The 18,152-nt window shown below is 40.4% G+C and overlaps 2 long non-coding RNA genes across 2 annotated transcripts in view; one reads left to right on the forward strand and one right to left on the reverse strand.

The window, feature by feature from the left end:
- Positions 1-18,152, forward strand: part of LOC112970716 — a 30,924-nt gene that overhangs the window by 7,105 nt on the left and 5,667 nt on the right. The window lies entirely within an intron of this gene.
- LOC112970714 overlaps positions 1-18,152 on the reverse strand; it is a 39,724-nt gene that overhangs the window by 2,195 nt on the left and 19,377 nt on the right. Inside the window, exons 3-4 of the long non-coding RNA XR_003255132.1 lie at positions 14,356-14,479; positions 12,991-13,121 (exon numbers count right to left, since the gene is read on the reverse strand). This is a non-coding gene — a long non-coding RNA (uncharacterized LOC112970714). The remainder of the gene's footprint in view (positions 1-12,990; positions 13,122-14,355; positions 14,480-18,152) is intronic.

Here is an 18,152-nt window from a genome sequence, read left to right on the forward strand (position 1 = left end):
AGCCCGAGCCCGGCGCCCCCTCCGCAGGGGCTGAGGGGGGCTGTGAGCGCCCCGCGCCGCGCCGCCCTGCCGCGGGCTCCGCCGTGCCGCGCAAGCTCCCCGGGGAGGCCTGACTTTCCGGGGGCGGCTTCGTTTCAGGGGCGCTCCGCGGTGCCTCCCGGGGTTTTCCGCGCAGCCGGGCTGGGCCCGGCCTGCGGCGCCGGGGGTGCTGCTGCCGGGCTCGGCGCTGCGCGGCAGCTCGCAGGGGCTCGGAGCCCCGGGCCGCCGCCCGCGGAGACCCCGCGGGAGCTGCGCCTTCCCGCGGCTCCGCTCCGGGGCGTCTCCGGGGCCGCAGCGCCGCCGGGGCCTGAGCACACGCGCGCCGGGCCCGCAGCCCGCCTCGGGGCCTCGGGGGCCCGTTAGCGGCACGCAGAGCCGCCGTCTCCCCTTTGCCGTGCACAGAAACACAGGGCTGCGGCCGCGCCGCGGTGCTTAGGAAACGTCCAGAACTCCGGGTCTCTTCAATTGAAAAATCAGTATGTTGCCTAGAGCTCGAAGGTACGGTTGATAATGTCCACCCCTTCTGGTTTCTCTACAGCGGCGCTGAACACACCTTGCGGTTTCCTCCCTTGTTTTTTTTAACCCCTCCCTCTGCCCTAAAACATCAAACCGCTGTCCCGGAGCCCTTGGCTCTACCGCGCCTTCGTGCCCCTTGCCTTGGCACCGTCTTCAGCTCTCGGCCGGGGCCTGGGACCCCTGAGCCCGCCGTGCTCTGGGACCCCCGAGCCCACTGTGCCCGGGGACCAGATGCCACTCTTCGAGGCCTAGGCATGGCACACCACCCCATCACTTTCCTTTGCTGCTCAGGGGAAACCTGAAGTATTGGTCCTGATGACAGGTCTTATTCTGCTGTTGTGATGGAATTGGGCCCTGCAATCTGGAATCTAAACGACAAAGATAAACATAAAAACTATCATAAACTTTTTTTTTTTTGGATAATGTATGTCATGTTTGCATTTCAGCAGTGGCACTTCAGAGCTCCCAAATGAGCTGAAAGCTGCTGCAGTCCTTTGTGCCTTTGGAGAGTATAAGTGTGGGACAGCAGTTCCCAGGGAATAATCAAACTTCTTGTATAGAGTTATGTTAAGCATATCAATATTCATCTATTTAAATAGAAAATAATTTGCACTCAGAAATGCCAGCAGTTCTGAAAAAATGTTTTCTTGATTACTTTTGCTTGGAGATATTACATGTAATTTACTCTTGGCCATATCCATTTAGTGGACCAAATTCATTAAGACATGTATTTCCTACAATCCCATAGGACAACTTCAATTACCAGTGAAATTTTATTTAACTTGGCAAAGTAACATTGGGGATTTACCTCATCAAGATGTAAATTAAGAGTAAATACAGAAAAAAAATTCTCTGCATACATCTGAATTAATATTTCCTCAGTTTAATAGACTAATTAATATTACTTCTCTGCCATAAATTAATTAGTGCTCTAGGGGGAATTCAGGGAAGAGTAACCAAAATGATTAGTGTACTAAAGGGCGCATGTATGGAGAAACTTTATTAAATACCTGTGATATGTATATGCATGGCTCGAAATGCAAGTTGTTTGGATAAGGAGGAGTGTGTATTTGTGCTGGGCTGATCTGCAATGCGCACGTGTAATAGTATTAGTCCTGATGAAGTACTTACTCCTAATAGCAATACTCAGTACTTAAGAGCGATACTAGGTTCCAGCCTAGAGTCTGTATTAATTCTGAGTTGTCACTTCAATGTATGCAAACTAGAGAGAAAAGTGATTTCAGCAGCTTCACGTGCCAGCCTTTTGTATCAGCTAGTTCTACACGACCTAATGTGCAAATATGTTTTTATCACTCCTCTGGGATTCCAGACTTTTCTCATGTATCCCACAGGGAACTGAGGCGCTTGGTTTGGGGTTTTGTATCCTATCTTAGGGGCTAGGTCCCTTAAATCTAGATATGGAAGCATCGAGCTTGTAGGTGCTGTATTAGTTATGTCCTTTTTCCTTACAATGCAGGCATTCTTCCCCCATAAAGAAACAAATGGGTGTAAGGGGAAACATCTGGAGGAAAAGAGTGTGCTCAGGATTGGCATTTCTTCAGTTTGATCAGTTTTTTTTTTTACTTTTTATCAGCTGTTACGCACTGTTCTTGTTGTCTACTTGGCTTATAAGCTTATTTGGGCAAGATCATTTTTTGGGAGTCCAGAAACCATCTAACTCACCATAGCAATGCTATATATTAACTTATAAGGATTATGGACAGCTGCAGCATGTTTATAAAATGTGGTGGTCATGTCATAGCCAGGATGGCCTAAGGATATAAGCAAGACAGATAACATTTATAAAATGTCATATGAAGAGAAAGAGTCTTGTTATTTATTAAAAGAATGCCCATATAAAAGTGTATTCAGAAAGTATTTAATTACTCATCACAAAATAGTGACTTCATTTTAGTAAATACAGCCTGCCTGTTATTACAGTTCAAATGAGTGGCTRCACTACATGTGACACCACAAAAACTGTTACTAAGTTAACAAAAGCAGCGTATCTTTGTATAGTTTTATCCTTGCTTTCTGTATGTGATATGTAACTATAGGTAGTATACAGCAGCTGTCTCTGATACAGGTTTCAGGGAGCAGACCAACAACACCTAATACGCTGCATGGAAGTATGTTTAGTGCAGAAGCTTCAGCCAAGTTTACCACGTGAAACTTTCCTCCATAGAAAGAGCATCTTGAATTATTTGGTGCTTGGGTAGCTCAGATGGGACCATAGGCCTGGATCCTCAAATGTCATCTTGGATCCTTGGGCATCTGACTCCCATTTCATCATTTCTCTTTGGTTAGTCTGAGATGGGTATCCAAGTACCTGTAGATGTTGGGACTTGTTTTTTTCTTAGGCGTTATCTCAGAGATTTCCATTGCAAATGTAAATGTACATCTACTAGAATGTGCCCATGGGCAAGAATACCCTGTTTCTAAGGGAAGGGATGTTGAAGGGATAATGATAACAAAGGGATTTCAGCTGTCGTGTACAGGTATTAGTGTCTTGCACTGCCCTGTTAGAGAAATGAGTTCCATGCTTGAATTGACAGGAGATGGGAGTATTGTAGAAACAAATCTTTTAGCTTCTGAGAGCAGACGAGAAGCATCAGTCTTTAGAAAGGTATGTATACCTTCCAGGGTTAATCACATACAGCTTTCTTCAGTTGGAAGGAAAAAAAAAACTCCTGAGAAACAGTGGAAAAGAGTGTGTGATAAGGGTAGAGTGGAAGGTGATAGCAAGGATGAGAAGAGGGAGGCATGCATCTGAGACATCTGGGGGTCATATATAAGCCAATATATAACTGTGCAACTTACATGGCGTTCTCAAAACTTATGCTGTAAGTAGTGTGACAATAGAAAGAAAAGAGGGGATTTTGGTATTCTTGTGATTATGGGTAAGTGGATTTTGCATTTGGCTTTAGTGGAGACTAGTTTCAGTTGCACTAGAGTTGTTCACTAATGCGGTATCACTCAGAAGGACTGCTTTGAAAGCACTTATTATGTCTCTATAATAATTCTGATAATTGACATTTCATTGCTGTTATAATTAAAATAAATTGCTTTTTAAAATATTTATTAATTTATTTCTAAATTTTGACTGCTGTTCCAGGAGCAGGTACAGTTTATAACATATGTGGAATTGACTGGCCTATCTCAATGTCCCAGGAAAATCAGCTAGATGCCAACCTCATACCAAATCTGAGTGAAGAAATGGGCCTTGTTCAGTCTCCCAAAGCTCAAAAGATTTTGGGTCAAACATGGGCCTCCTGTAAGGTAGGAAACAATCTGCATAGTGGCCTTTCCATAAGAAAAAATGTGCTCCCCAGAAGCACTGAGGAATTATTATTCATAGTACTCTCTGAATTTCTGCTTTATAGTGCAGAAGGCAGTTACAGCAAAATAGTTAAAAAGATAGAACTTATTGATACTCCATGGGTATACATGCTGTTCGTATTGACTGGCTGAAGAAATGAGCCAAGGCTAATTAGCAGAAGTGTGTTCTTTAACAATAGTAGCTCTGCATATTTTCCTGCTGGTATTGCTGTACTCAGAGCTTTCCAGAACACATATGGGCACTTGCCACGTTACTACAAAAATTGGATAGTATGAAAGTTTTGTAGGTTTGTACAGTTCATGACCGTCTCTACTGCATGCTTCAAAGCTGGAGCCCTAAAACTCCGAGGAAGGAAAATAAACCTGTCATGTGAAAACCCCCTGAAGTTAGTACTTGATATTTTAACTTCCCTTTGCAAGGCAGCTGCTGCATTTGCACGTGTGGGAATCTGGTGAGCTGTACAGTCTTAGGCTGAGGATTTCTATTCACTAGGGATTAGCTGAACTGTTTTCTTAAATCAGTCACCAGATCTGGATTCCAAATTAACAAAGTGGTGCTGAGCAATACTGTAGACTCTAGGTAGCAGCTTTGCAAATTTATTCAATGAAAGCATTATAAAAACAGGCTGTCTAACTGCCTTCGCTTTAGTGCAGTGAACTCTGAGAACTAGCAGACTTTGTGAATTTATAGCAAGTATCAAAGCTCAGATGCATTCAACTCCAGGGATGCAGAATGAGAAATGCTGTTCTTTGTACAATTATTCCAAAGTACAACAAAAAATTTAGAAGATGCAAAATGACTGTATCCTAGAAAATAGTGTTGGAAGGGATCTCAGAGGTCATTGAGCCTCTCCCAGTGCTCCAAAGACCTGCTTTCCCTTTGTTTTTTCTGACAGATGTTTGCCTAACCTGTTCCTACAGACATCCAAGAATGGGGATTTCACAGCCTCCCTATGCAGTCTATTCCAGTGTTTAACCATCCTTCATGTTAGAAGGCTTTTCCTGGCATGTTTTCCTTAATCATCTCTAGACTAAACCATGCAAGTTCTTTTGTTTTTTCTTCATAGGGGTCATATTTTCTGGACCTCTGATCATTCTCATCTCTCTTTTCTGAACTCTGTCCAATCTTTCTTGTATTGTGTCACAAACTAGACACAGTTTTCCAGCTAAGACCTTACCACTGCTGAAGGAGCAGACAAGTCAAGTCTCCTAAGGGCTGTCTTCCTTTTTATATATCCCAGTATAAGATTTGCCTTTTTTTTTGAAGCAGCACAGTTGATTCTATTCTGGCCGTGCTCCCTTAGCCCCTTTTCTACACAGCTGTTGTTTTACCAATTCCTGCACGTCCTGTATTTGTGCAGTGTGTAAGTAAATGCAGAACCTTGCATACGTCCCTATTGAATTGCCACCTATTTTTTAAGATTATTTCTCCAATTTGTAAAAATAATTTGAACTTCAGTCTTATCTTCCAGTTAGCTGGCAATCTCTATTAGCTTGGGATTGTCTGCAGTGATGAATAAGCATATTCTCTCTTCTATCCTTCAGGTTGTTAATGGAAATATTGAAAAGCCCCAAACTCAGCATGGACTCCTGAGGAATCCTACTCTATACATCCTTCCAATAACTGACCATTGATAAATGCTTTAGTAACTTTCTAGACAGTTTGTACTTGTCCTGTTCCTCTAAATCATGTTTCTCTGTCTTGGGTAGAAGAATAACATGTGTTAGTGCAAAAATGGTCAACATATGATACCTCCCACTTTGCCTGTCTGTTACCCTGTTGCAGAAAGAAATTAATATATAAACATCTATTATATATTAATATATCTATTATATATTACATCTATTATATAATGCATCTATTATATATTAATATATAACCATCTTATTCAAAAAAAGACTATATAGATATGTAATTCAAGCCTTTATAAGGCCTGGAGCAGCAGTTCCCAAACTATGGCTTCAAGTGGAGGCACCAGCCTGACTGAAATCAAACTGGAGAAGTGGGGCTCCCAAGCTGAAGTATATCTGGCAAGGTCATGGTCTGGGTAGTAGGGTTGCTAGAGCCATCCTATGTCAGACACTAGCCTAGAGTCTTTTCCATCCATCTTTTCTACAGATGTGTATGGTGTCTTAAAACACTAGTGTCTGAGTCAAGTGATACTCAGATATTATTTTTAGCAAAAGAAAAAGAAAATGGTTGGATATCTGGAGCACACCAAAAGAAAAAACGAACTGTTAAAATATGACTTTCATTCAGCTATATGATGAAAATCAGAATCACAGAATCACAGAATGGTTGAGGTTGGAAGGGACCTCTGGAGATCATCTAGTCCAACCCCCCTGCTCAAGCAGGGTCACCTAGAGCACGTTGCACAGGATTGCATCCAGGCGGGTTTTGAATATCTCCAGAGAAGGAGACTCCACAACCTCTCGGGGCAACCTGTTCCAGTGCTCTGTCACCCTCACAGTGAAAAAGTTTCTCATGTTCAGATGGAAGTGTCTGTGTTTCAGTTTGTGCCTGTTGCCTTGCGTCCTGTCGCTGGGCACCACTGAAAAGAGTCTGGCCCCATCCTCTTGACACTCTTCCTTCAGATATTTGTATACACTGATAAGATCTCCTCTCAGCCTTCTCTTCTCCAGGCTAAACAGGCCCAGCTCTCTCAGCCTTTCCTCATAAGAGAGATGCTCCAGTCCCCTAATCATCTTTGTAGCCCTTCGCTGGACTTGCTCCAGTAGTGCCACATCCCTCTTGTACTGGGGAGCCCAGAACTGGACACAGCACTCCAGATGTGGCCTCACCAGGGCTGAGTAGAGGGGAAGGATCACCTCCCTTGACCTGCTGGCAATGGTCTGCCTAATGCAACCCAGGATACCACTGGCCTTCTTGGCCACAAGGGCATATTGCTGGCTCATGGTCAACTTCATGTCCACCAGGACTCCCAGGTCCTTCTCGGCAGAGCTGCTTTCCAGCAGGTCAGCCCCCAACCTGTACTGCTGCATGGGGTTATTCCTCCCCAGGTGCAGGACCCTGCACTTGCCTTTGTTGAACTTCATGAGGTTCCTCTCCGCCCACCTCTCCAGCCTGTCCAGGTCTCTCTGAATGGCAGCACAACCCTCTGGCGTATCAGCCACTCCTCCCAGTTTTGTATCATTAGCAAACTTGCTGAGGGTGCACTCTGTCCCTTCATCCAGGTCATTGATGAAGAAGTTGAACAAGACTGGACCCAGTACTGACCCCTGGGGGACACCGCTAGCTACAGGCCTCCAACTAGACTCTGTGCCGCTGATCACAACTCTCTGAGCTCTGCCATTCAGCCAGTTCTCAATCCACCTCACTGTCCACTCATCTAGCCCACCATGAAATGCAATGAAAATGTTCTGTATGGGGACAAGGGAAATACAACATGAATCCAGAGATGTGAACCATACAGTCATTAACTTGATCATCCTTTGTTGGGCATGCCAAGATGAAACAAATATCAGGCTAATGGAAAACTTGATACACTTTCACATAATTTATCTTTAGAGGTGTAGAGTGTACACTCAGTGTCACATCACACTCCTTCATAGTCAGAGGAGAGAAGGAGGTGCTTCGAGGATATGATTCATCTAACTATTTTGGAGAGGAACTGCACCCCGAAATGGCTGTTTATAAAGAGTCTGATCTGACAAGTCAGATGTAGGCAAGTATTTTAGATGTCTAAAGTTAAGTTATACAAATTTTACTTTTGGTGTCAGGTGCATTACAAACCACTTTCAGTCTCTATTAATTGTTATGGAAAGAGAGGCAAAAGCTCCACATATGGAATGCCCTGTTTCAATTGTGGGAAAGGTTGATATCAACAAGGTGCTGTTTAATGTCTCCCATAATAATCCCATATACAGTTATGAGCTTCTCTTCTACTGGCTGTATCACTTCTTTCATAACTGCCATCATTCCTCTTGTTGCCTGGTTAAGAATTGCAGGTTTGGATAGAGCCTCTCCTAGCCCTGAAAAAATCTTAGGAAAAGAGAGGGCATTATGGCTTGCACTAAGAAATTCCTATTAAGAAACTACTGCTGTCAGAATTCTTGGCATCAAACACTCGTCTCTGTGAAAGAGGGAAGTTAATCTCAATTCATTTGTAATGCCGATTGACTAAACGTTAAACACCTGTGCAGATACTCAGAGTTTAAATCCAATATTGTTTACTTCACTTAGTTAATCCAKATTAATTTTCTTGAAGCACCCTGTGTAGACAAATCCTGAGCATGTCTTTGACACGATGACAGAGTGAGGGAACAGACCTAATCTGCACTACATCTGTGGATCCAGATGGCGAGTGTCACTGATGGAGGTCTAGGAGATAGTGCCCTGGAGCCACTGGCTTCTGCATTATATTTGAGGGGTTAAAGAAGCCAAAAATGGCATGAGAATTTTATCATAATCTGATAGGTCTGATGACCTTGTTAATTTATAAGGTTACAAATATTATTAAATCCTGGCAACTTGTGTGGCTACTCTTGCAGGCTTGGCATCTAAAAGCCCAACATGGTAAACAACAATTTTGAAGGGGATTTTCCCAAGGCAGCCAGAAGAGCAGTTTTATGTGTCCAGTTCTAGTGGTAGGCAAAGCACAAGGCACACTATTTATACTAGACTTTTTTTGCAAAGCTCTATGATACCGTTTAGAGGCTCTGTCCTGAAATTGAATTGGAGTGGGTTTTATTTTCTAAAAGTGGGTAAAAACTCTTAAGAACTAGATAACAGAAGCGCTAAAATGATAATTAGTTGCAGAAAGGAAGAAGCACAGGCAGGTGAAGCCCGCAAAAATTTAAAGAACACTTGTCTTTAAAATGTTAATTGTCATGGCTCTCAAACATTGATTTGCTAGAAGGATCCATAGTATTGCCGTTGGACCTCACAGAAGTAATAGGTGTATGCTTGGGCCATCTAGAACAAATTACAAGGTATTTTTTGGACACTGGGCACAAGATCAGTTAAATATAATGCCAGAAAATTGGCTAAATTCAGTGCTAATGATTGGCAAGGTTTCTAAGAAGGTACTTGGTCTTTTAACAGTTATGTTAGAAGATTAAGAAGTTGCAGTTTTCACAGTGATCCCCCAACCCATCCGTTCTGAAAAGGCCAAAGAGTAAAATCATGCTTTTAGGGCTGTGTTACCATCATTCTGCAGGGAAGTCATTAAAGATGGAAGTGATCTTTATATATGATAGACAAATGATACTGTTGCATTCTTTCACCTTCAGAAGTTTTTTTTGTTTCTTTGTGTCAGAGACTGTACAGGCAACTAAAAAGATACAATAATAGTGCATGAAACTGTACACACAGTTTTGTAGCACTATTTGCTATGTAATATGTACATATTTATTATGCTAAGTAATTGCTATTACTATAAATGCAAGCCTGATTTTTTATGCATTACAATGCTGAAATTGCTCAGTTTATATGCACAGATTCAACAATAATGTAAACTTGTAGTTATATACTTTTTTTAATTTGCAAGTGGTCTTTATTTTTAAAATGTGTCCCTTAAAAACAAATTTTGCTTCTGTTAAGAGCAGGTAAAATATTACTAGCTAGTGTTATTTGGAGGAATGAGGTAAGTCAAGGTGTTCTGACTCTGGCTATACCACACAGTTGTAGACTAAGCCAAGTCATATTTTAGCTTCCGTATTTCTAAAATGGGTGTTATCACAGAATTATAGAAAACAGTGATACAGGAGACCTGAGATTTTCTACTTCTTTGCTCCAACCAAGGCAGGATTATATATACCTATGTTCTCCCTGACAGATATTCGACTAACCTGCTTTCCAAGATCTCTAAGAATGGAGATTCAAAGGTGATACTCCAGTGCTTAATCATTAAAAAAAAAGCTTTCATTTTTGACATGTACAAGTTACATGTGCAAGCCTGATTTGCAATCTGAAACTCTTTTGCTGCAAGTTAAGCCCAGTTTCTATCTCTTTTGTCTCTTTATTTGAAATGACTTGAGATTAACTTATTTTTTCTTGACTGTCCAGCCATTCTCGCAACTTTACTTTTATTGCACATCTTCCCTGACGTGCAGTGCCCAAAACTGGATGCAATGTAACCAGTGCCAAACAGGATGGAAAGATTGCTTCATATGTCTTATAGGCTATATTTCCAGTCATACATCCTAGTATTATGACTGCTTTTTTCATAGCAATGTGACACTGTTGATAGCTTATGGTCAGCTATAATCCTAGGGTATTTTTTTCAGAACTGCTACTTAGCCTATCATCCCTCATCTTCTATCTGTTGCCTAAGTGTAGAGCTTTATTCTTGTCTCAGTAGAATTGCCTCCTGCTTTTTCAGAGTGTTTCTCCATTTTGTTAAGATCATTTAGTTCATTACTAAACTGGTCTGGAAAATTATTCTGTCTCCCAATGAAAGTTGTGAAGCCTGGGGTGGATTTTAAATGTTTATGTTTGGGGTAAATTCAGGTGTCCATGTGCGAGCTAGGTGTGTAACTGCTGATTAAGTCAAAGGAGAGCTAGTCAACATGGAGCTGAGACAATTCATCTCACTTTTAAGTAGATATCTACATATGGTCAGCTGAACAGATCGTTCGTTCTACCTTTCATCATTATTTAAAGTTAATTCAGTGTAAACATTTCAAATCAGGTCCTTAGGCCTGCTCTGGCTTGGAAGACAATATGAAATAGCATAAGAAAAGCTCCCTGAGAAAGACACAGCAATTTTATAGCTTGTGCGGTAGGAACTGGAAGTGGGATCCTCACTTATGCCTTCCTCTCTCATCTTTTTGTTCACATGGAACAGGTCTGCCTCTCACCTGTCCACTCCTCATTTTTCCTCATGAAAATATTGTAGAGGTATCTCATTACAAGACAAGATAAAAAGTTTATTATTTTTCTTTGAGTCTGTTAACACACAGAGCATATACTTTCTTTGCGCAGGACTCCATCCAAGGGTGAAAAGGAGCCCCAAATTGCGCAGAGCTCCTCCTGATGGTTTCTTGGCAAAGAACTAGACCAGTCCTGGTGTTTACTTGGATTTATTAGTTAGAGATAGTTTGTTACTGCTGTACTTCATAGCCGCCATATTTTTTGTTATGATAAGGGTTTCTCTGAGTTTGTTGGCAAGTTAGTACATATGCAATTTCTTTTACTGGTCAGCTTCATGACAGACTGAAATTCCCATGCTTCTTAAGCTGTATCTTAAGGAAGAATGACATGTTGGACATAATCAATGTTTTACTCTTGAGAAAAAGGCCATTTTCCTTCCAGATGTGCAGTTTGTCATTCCTTATGAATGCCTGGAGAAGACTTGGAAGTCAAAATTGTTGGTCTTTGTAATTTGGAAGACTGTGAGGATAATATCACCTCACAGGTGATTCTGTGTCATAAGGCATCAGTATTTTCCCCTTCCAAATTACAGATAGCTAGTGTGGGATTCAACTAATCTAAATGCAGATGTTTGCAATGTGGATATTTGCAGCTATCTAAGCATGCCACCTTAGGTAACTTCTATAGTTAATGGAGAGGAGTAGATAATTCTAGGGAATTATTCATCTGACCTGTTTTTCACATTGGCTTTATGATAAGAAGAATCACATGTTAAAAGTACATGTTTCTCTCCAGGGACTAAGTAAATTCCACCTCTAGTGTCCCATTGATGAAAGAGGTGATGCTGGTGGGGCAAAAAGAGGCCACCCACTGTCATCAGCTGCACCTAAAACCACTGTTTCCAGAATACCACTATTGCAGCAGCAGTCAGCTATTGTTGAAGCCCACAGAAGAAGGGAGGACAGTTCTTAGCTTTTCAGTCCCCTGCACTGATATCAAACAAGAAAAAGCCACAAAACGCTGAGACAGACAGAGTCAGTGCCTTGAAGYTGGCACTGCAAGAGATGGTGGAGGTTGAACTCTCAGAAGGAAAAGCATCCCTAATTTTGGTTCTGGTGTTGATGTTCTCAAATGCTATCCCTGGACAAGATTTACTCTAGCAGTGCAGAAAATCATACTTCTAGGGAGCAAGTCCTTTCCTTGGCTTTCCATTTGGCTAGATCAAGTATTTTTCATCATAGGTTGCAGTGAAGAACTACTATCCAGGCAATCCTTCTGGTCTCTTTGTTGTCAGGAAAAAATGATCTATCAAAGTCAATTCAGTGGAAATTTCAGGCAGACACTTATGAGTGCTGATTCTTTGTTATTTTCTCATTATGTGGTTCTTAGGTTTCTAAAGGGCTTGACATACATTCTCTACCAATAAGAAAAAAATCCCTCTTCATGAGATTTAAGCATGTTACTTTTATCTTTAACGGAGCCATGTTTGAGCTGCTGTCATCATGTTCACTAAATCATCTATCAATGAAATCCACATTTTTAGTAACCATTACCTCAGCTCAAGGATAAATAAAGTCCTAGCTTTTATGTCTAATCCTCCATATTATTTTCAGGTGGATAGGGTAACACTGAGGCCACATCTTAAATTTATTCTAAAGGTGGTTTCAGTTTTCTTATTAATCAATATATCCACTTACCAATATTTTGTCCCAGGACCAAGTTCACTGGTAGGAGGATCAAGATGTTGATCCTTCTTGAATGTTAGGAGACCATTAATGTATTACCTAGGCTAGACAAAGCTCTTCTGCAAGTCTATGATGCTCTTTGGTCTCAAATAGCCTTTGCTGTATATGAACAAATCCAAAAAAACCATAGTAGCATCTTCAAGCTCATTCGGAGTGAGTTAGCAGATTTCATTAGAGTCTCATTTGGTGTTATCTGATTAGATTGGAGCCACCAGACCATATCAAGGCATATACAACTGGAGCACAAGCTCTCTCCACAGCATGCCCTGGCAGAGGTATAGTATCTAAGAAGCCATGCGATCAGTATCTAAGAAGCCACGCAGTCACTGATCCTCACACTTACAAAACAGTACTAATTGGTGGTAGCACAAAGGCTTGACACTGCAGAAAGGCACTGTTTCTTCAGTCTTCATTCCAGTGAATAACTAGCACTTACTGATATAGGACTGAAGCCCTAATTAAACACCAGTAAAAAGTTTCACAGGGGCAAGAACTTGAAGAAAGAAGAGTGGTTACCTTCATTACTGTAATTCTTTGTTACGTTCATTGTCTGTAGCTCCCACAACTGGCCCTTCCGTTCCACAGGTGGAGGTCTTGTCATCTGGACTGAGGGTGGTTGAAGAGCTGGGTGGTGATCTGTTTACACACTTGAGAGAGGAAAAGCAGAGGTGAGCAGGATATATACACAGCTTGTTATGGACAAATCTATTAAAACCATTTACATTCTTATGCAGAAGATATATATACATTTAGAGTGGATTTTACCTGCATAGAACATCCTGAGGAATCATAGTTGTTATAAGATTAGTAACCCTCTTTATTGTTCTTTGTAAAACAATTCACGTGAAAGACACTGCTGTATATTTGCCAGGTATTCTCATTGTTAGTATTATTATTAGCAGACAAGAACATATGGTTGCCACTACTATTACTGAGTCATGATTTTTTTCATAGGAATTAGACCTCATTAGAAATCAGAAGCAGGATTTGTTTTGTGTGCTGCTGAATTTTCTTTATTAAACCCATTGATCTATAGCAAGGTTACATGCCAAACCACACAAGTCCTTCAGAGTTGCTGTTCTAAACCTGTATCAATGTTTATTCTGAAGCCTTTCAAATGTATATGTGTATGTATTATATATATATAGTATATATATAGTGACAGAGCACGTAGTTTAATACATTTTATGGGTCCAGCTTGGAGTTCTGCATACATGAACTTGTGTGTGGTCAAGGAGGCTTGCATATTTTTGAACTCTAAGTTGGCCTAATAAAAGATATCAGACTACAGTGCTTGCTTTGTCAGCCCTGTTTTGCTAGTTCAAAATGACTTGCAAGATTAATTTTCAATTTTTAACATAAAAACCAAGAAAAAGAAGTGTTTACTTACTGCAAGGAGTTGATTCCGTGTTAATGACCCTGAAGGAGGCTTGTACACAAGGTACAGATTGTTGCCAATTTGATGTATATTCATGTTACAGAATATGAAAATGTGAAGTTATACCATCTTGAGGATTTTGTTTTTATAAGTAGGATTGGTTAAAAAAAATTTAAGTAATCATACTGTGTGTTTGATGGTGGAAATTAGTATGAATGTTTCTGGCAGTGGAATGATGTGATGTGGTTATGTGTTTCTGTTTTCACTGCCTGCTCAATATTGGCCTTTTACAAATACAGGTTACCATGTCGATGGAAGGAATTTACAGCTTTGGCCCCCTTGTCTCACTCTGTGTTACAGCACCTTTTTTATATTTTATGTTACATATCCTCCCAACTGTATTTTCCTGACAGAAAAAGGAAATGTCTGTGGACTGAGACCCTGAAATTGTGTGAGCTTTACTATTTAATTGGATGAAATGAGTACTATTATTTCCCACTTACCTTGATTTCCTGTGGGGTGAAAGTCTTCCTCCTCTGAAATCAGTAGCAAACTTCCTGCTGAGTACGACAGGATCGAGAATTCATCGGCAATTCCTTATCAGCTAGTGATGTTGCACACTGGAAGCTCAGAAAAAAACAAAAAACCCTTAATAATAATCATAGTAAAGAAAATAAATAAAAAAAAAAAATCGAGATCTGGAACTGTCAAAGGTTTAATCACAAATAAAATCCAGGCTGAATACCGAAGTATGATATGCTTAATATGATTAGTTTTGGGGCCTTGTGGTCCAGATAGTTCGAGCTGCAGGATCCGTTTGTGTTCTGTGGGCTGCTATACTACATCCCTTACTTACCTCATCTTGTGGGCAAGGAGCTGCTTGCTCTGACTTCATGGAATTGCAGCTGTATTTGTGGAGTGCTCTTGTCCTTTGGCACTCCCTCCCCTGTACATTAATAGGGTCTGAATGCACCAGCATTTTCTCTGGAAGCTAACTTGAAAATTTGTCTTTAATCCTGATGCAATGCATATTCCGAATTTTTTCTTTTCCTGGAGTTTAGTTCCAGAGGAAAACATACTTGACTGGTGCTCCCACCAGCCAGCTGCGGTTTATAACAATAATTAACAGTAAGATATTGCAGCAGTGTTTTCAGAAATAGGGAGTAGAGAAACGCAATCCAGCAGCTTCAGTTATGTGGTTCTGTTCATTTCTAAGGATTCCAAAGTGCTTAACAAACAATATTACAGGCAGGATGGGCAGCTCTGCCCATGAAGGTTTCCTAACACTTCTGTTATAAGATTCTGTTTCTAGTTGTTTAGAACTTTGCCAAACTTTACAGATTTGGGTCAAAATTACTTATATTGAACATCAAACTCTATTTTTTTTTTTAATTTGCAATTGAAGTGATTGAACTATTTGTAAGAAGAGGGCTAGTAAAAAGTATATTTTTCTGCTTCTGTAAAAAAAATCCAATCCCTATGTTTTAAAGGGTTTTGGAGCAAAGACAGGCCTTTGCTTGCCTTGAATCAGGTATGTGCCTTTTGCCATCCTCACAAAGCCTTTCAAATTTGGTCAACTGTTTCAAGACGTGGAATAAAACACAGTTACCAAATATTCCATAGAGATTTACTAAAGCTTAACAGCAAATATTTCCAGAGATTTAATCTTCTCTGCCTCGCACAGCTCTGTCCTGTGATCAGACTTTCCATACACCATCCTCACAGAATGGCTGAACAGTCACTAGCTGGGTGCTCCAAAGGCCACCCCTGTAATATTGTCCCTGGCCATTACTCTAAGCTGCAGGGAGGCTAAGTGGTAGAAGGGAGAGCAAGGAGCCTGTCTCCCAACTTGCAGTGAAACTGAGGGCTCCTAAATCTTATCATTCATGTGCTGTCAGTGAGCCTCTGGCAAAGTTATCTTTGCTGCTAGCCTGTGCGTAGTGGGTGGACAACCTCAACAAGGCCCTGAGCAACCTGACCTAATGTTGAAATTAACCCTGCTTTAAGCAGGGGGTTGGACCACATGACCTTCTGAGGTCTTTCCCAACCTAAATTATTCCACGATTCTGTGATTCTCTGCCATGGGCTTCTCTTAGTCTGTGTGGCAGAAGTCTGCTTGGATCTGAAGGCACCTTCCTAGCTGATGGGTCTCTGTGGGTATTAGTATGATGCCACATATTAGAAATAGTCTTTACTAGTTTGTTTTTTAAACATGTAAGTATATACAAAACTCCGCATTAAGATAATATTAGCTACAAGGACAAGTATCCTAAAATTAAGAATAATAGAATGGTCTGTGACCCCCAGTATGTTTCCAACATATGTGTTTGCATTACAATACTGACTGTAGTTTTGTGATTGCACTGTTTTTTTCTCATGTGACTTCAGCCCTATTATATATAGCATGGATCTGCTCTGTAGGTTAATCAGTATTGGGCAGAACTTGTGGATATAACTGCAGAACTCTTGCTCGTTTGCTGAGTAGGTGCAAGGTATTTACTGAATGAAGCAGGGCATGGTAGAAAGAGGAAACAGGGTCTTCTGCTTAAGGCAGTTGAATTCTGCTCTGAAGAGCTGGACCATATCTCCACAGTGCTCCTGTATGGTACTGGGCAAATCGCTTAACAAACATTTCCTGGGTGGTTACTAATCACCAAAAGAGCCTTTCTGCTCATGCTAGTAGTATTGGGAATGAGGTGACTGTGCAAATGTCATCAATCACTACTCTTTATTTAGTAATGTCATGTATAGCATTGCATTTGATAAAGCCTTCATCAAGTGAGTTTAGGTTATTGTTAGTTCTTTATATCTGTTTATCATCTAATGCTCACCTTCTATTTATATTTACGCATTACACTTGTATTTATAAATGATTATTTGGCAATGAATTAGGCAGACTATCTTGAAAATCACTGAAATTCATGGAAATGTTCAGGCAGCATATGAGATTGTTTTTCAAACCTCAGCAGGGTTAATTAAATCCTGCAGTTCATTCATTTGCACTGAAGTCAATTGGAATTTTACATGTGGAAAGTCTGCAAGATCAAAAATTATGCTCAATGGGCACATAGTTCTACAGAAGAAAATGTCAGCTCCAGAGAGTAGTATTTCTGACTTCTCATCAGCTAGTCTCTCTCTCTCTTTCTCTCTCTCTCAATTAGCTTTACTCATATTTTTATGTGAGTGGTTTTGAAAGGGTTCCTGGAAAAAAACTTGCTGCATATACTGTACATGTTTTCATTTACAGATCAATGAAATGGATAGATAAATAGATAGGGTTTTTCTGAGGTCATGAAATATGTTGCATAATATAAAACTGGCTTCTAAGTCTGTTCTATCAAATGTGTCATGATATTTTTGGAACTATATTTTGGAAGATATTTTCAGCACTTATTATTGCTGTTCTTGATCTATGCACCCTTGTTTGACAGTCCCTTAATCTGTCTGATATAAACTGAATGAATAGCAGCATTAAAAAATACGGCTTCAGGGACTCCTTAGGAGGTTTCTTTGTAAGTGTACATTTACTAGTTCATCYGCAAATTTATTTTATGAGGTGTTTAAACCTCAAGAAAACTGAAAAGCATAATATTAATGCCTGGTTTACATCTACTGAAATCAATGGGAACTTTGCAATTGACTTTAATGGTAGCCTATGTCCTCTATGAAAGCGTCAAGGATGATATACACAAAACCACAAGGAGAGTTTTCTGTTTCATCATATACTATTCTGTTTGCAGATGCATAAGCAAAGTACAATATGGTTTGTTCTTGATTAAACAGTTCAGTGTTTGGGCCTAATCCTGAACCATGTTGCTACTTTACTTTAGGTCGTGTTGTTTTGCTTCTGGAAAGACCATGCGCTACTCTGTGTGGCTCACAAAAGTGACAAGGTGGGAATTTCAGCAAAAGTTTTAAAAGGCTTTTGAAAATTATGCATTTGGTTTTGATCTTTCATCTATCCCATGGTATGAGTAATGGAAGAAGTTGATGAAGCAGTTTTATTCCTAATTCTCGTATATTTTTTAATGTGATCGGTTTTGACAGTGTTCCTGGAAATACACATAATATTTATAGTGTATATGTACATGTTTTCCCTTAGGGTTCACTGAAATGTAGTAGAAAGTTTCCATTATGCTACTGTAAACCTGCTCATCATTTTCTTATTGTATTAATGAAAGTGAGTGAGAGTACACGAAATGAAAAAAGTGCTGCTAGAATTAAGCTTTTTTTTCTGTTAGTGTAACAAGTGCAGCAATCTGAATGGACTAGGTTTGGTAAACCATTTGTAGTGGTAAAC

Source organism: Apteryx rowi, unplaced genomic scaffold (genome assembly GCF_003343035.1).
Source record: "Apteryx rowi isolate R43461 unplaced genomic scaffold, aptRow1 scaffold_402, whole genome shotgun sequence".
Lineage (NCBI taxonomy): Eukaryota > Metazoa > Chordata > Aves > Apterygiformes > Apterygidae > Apteryx > Apteryx rowi.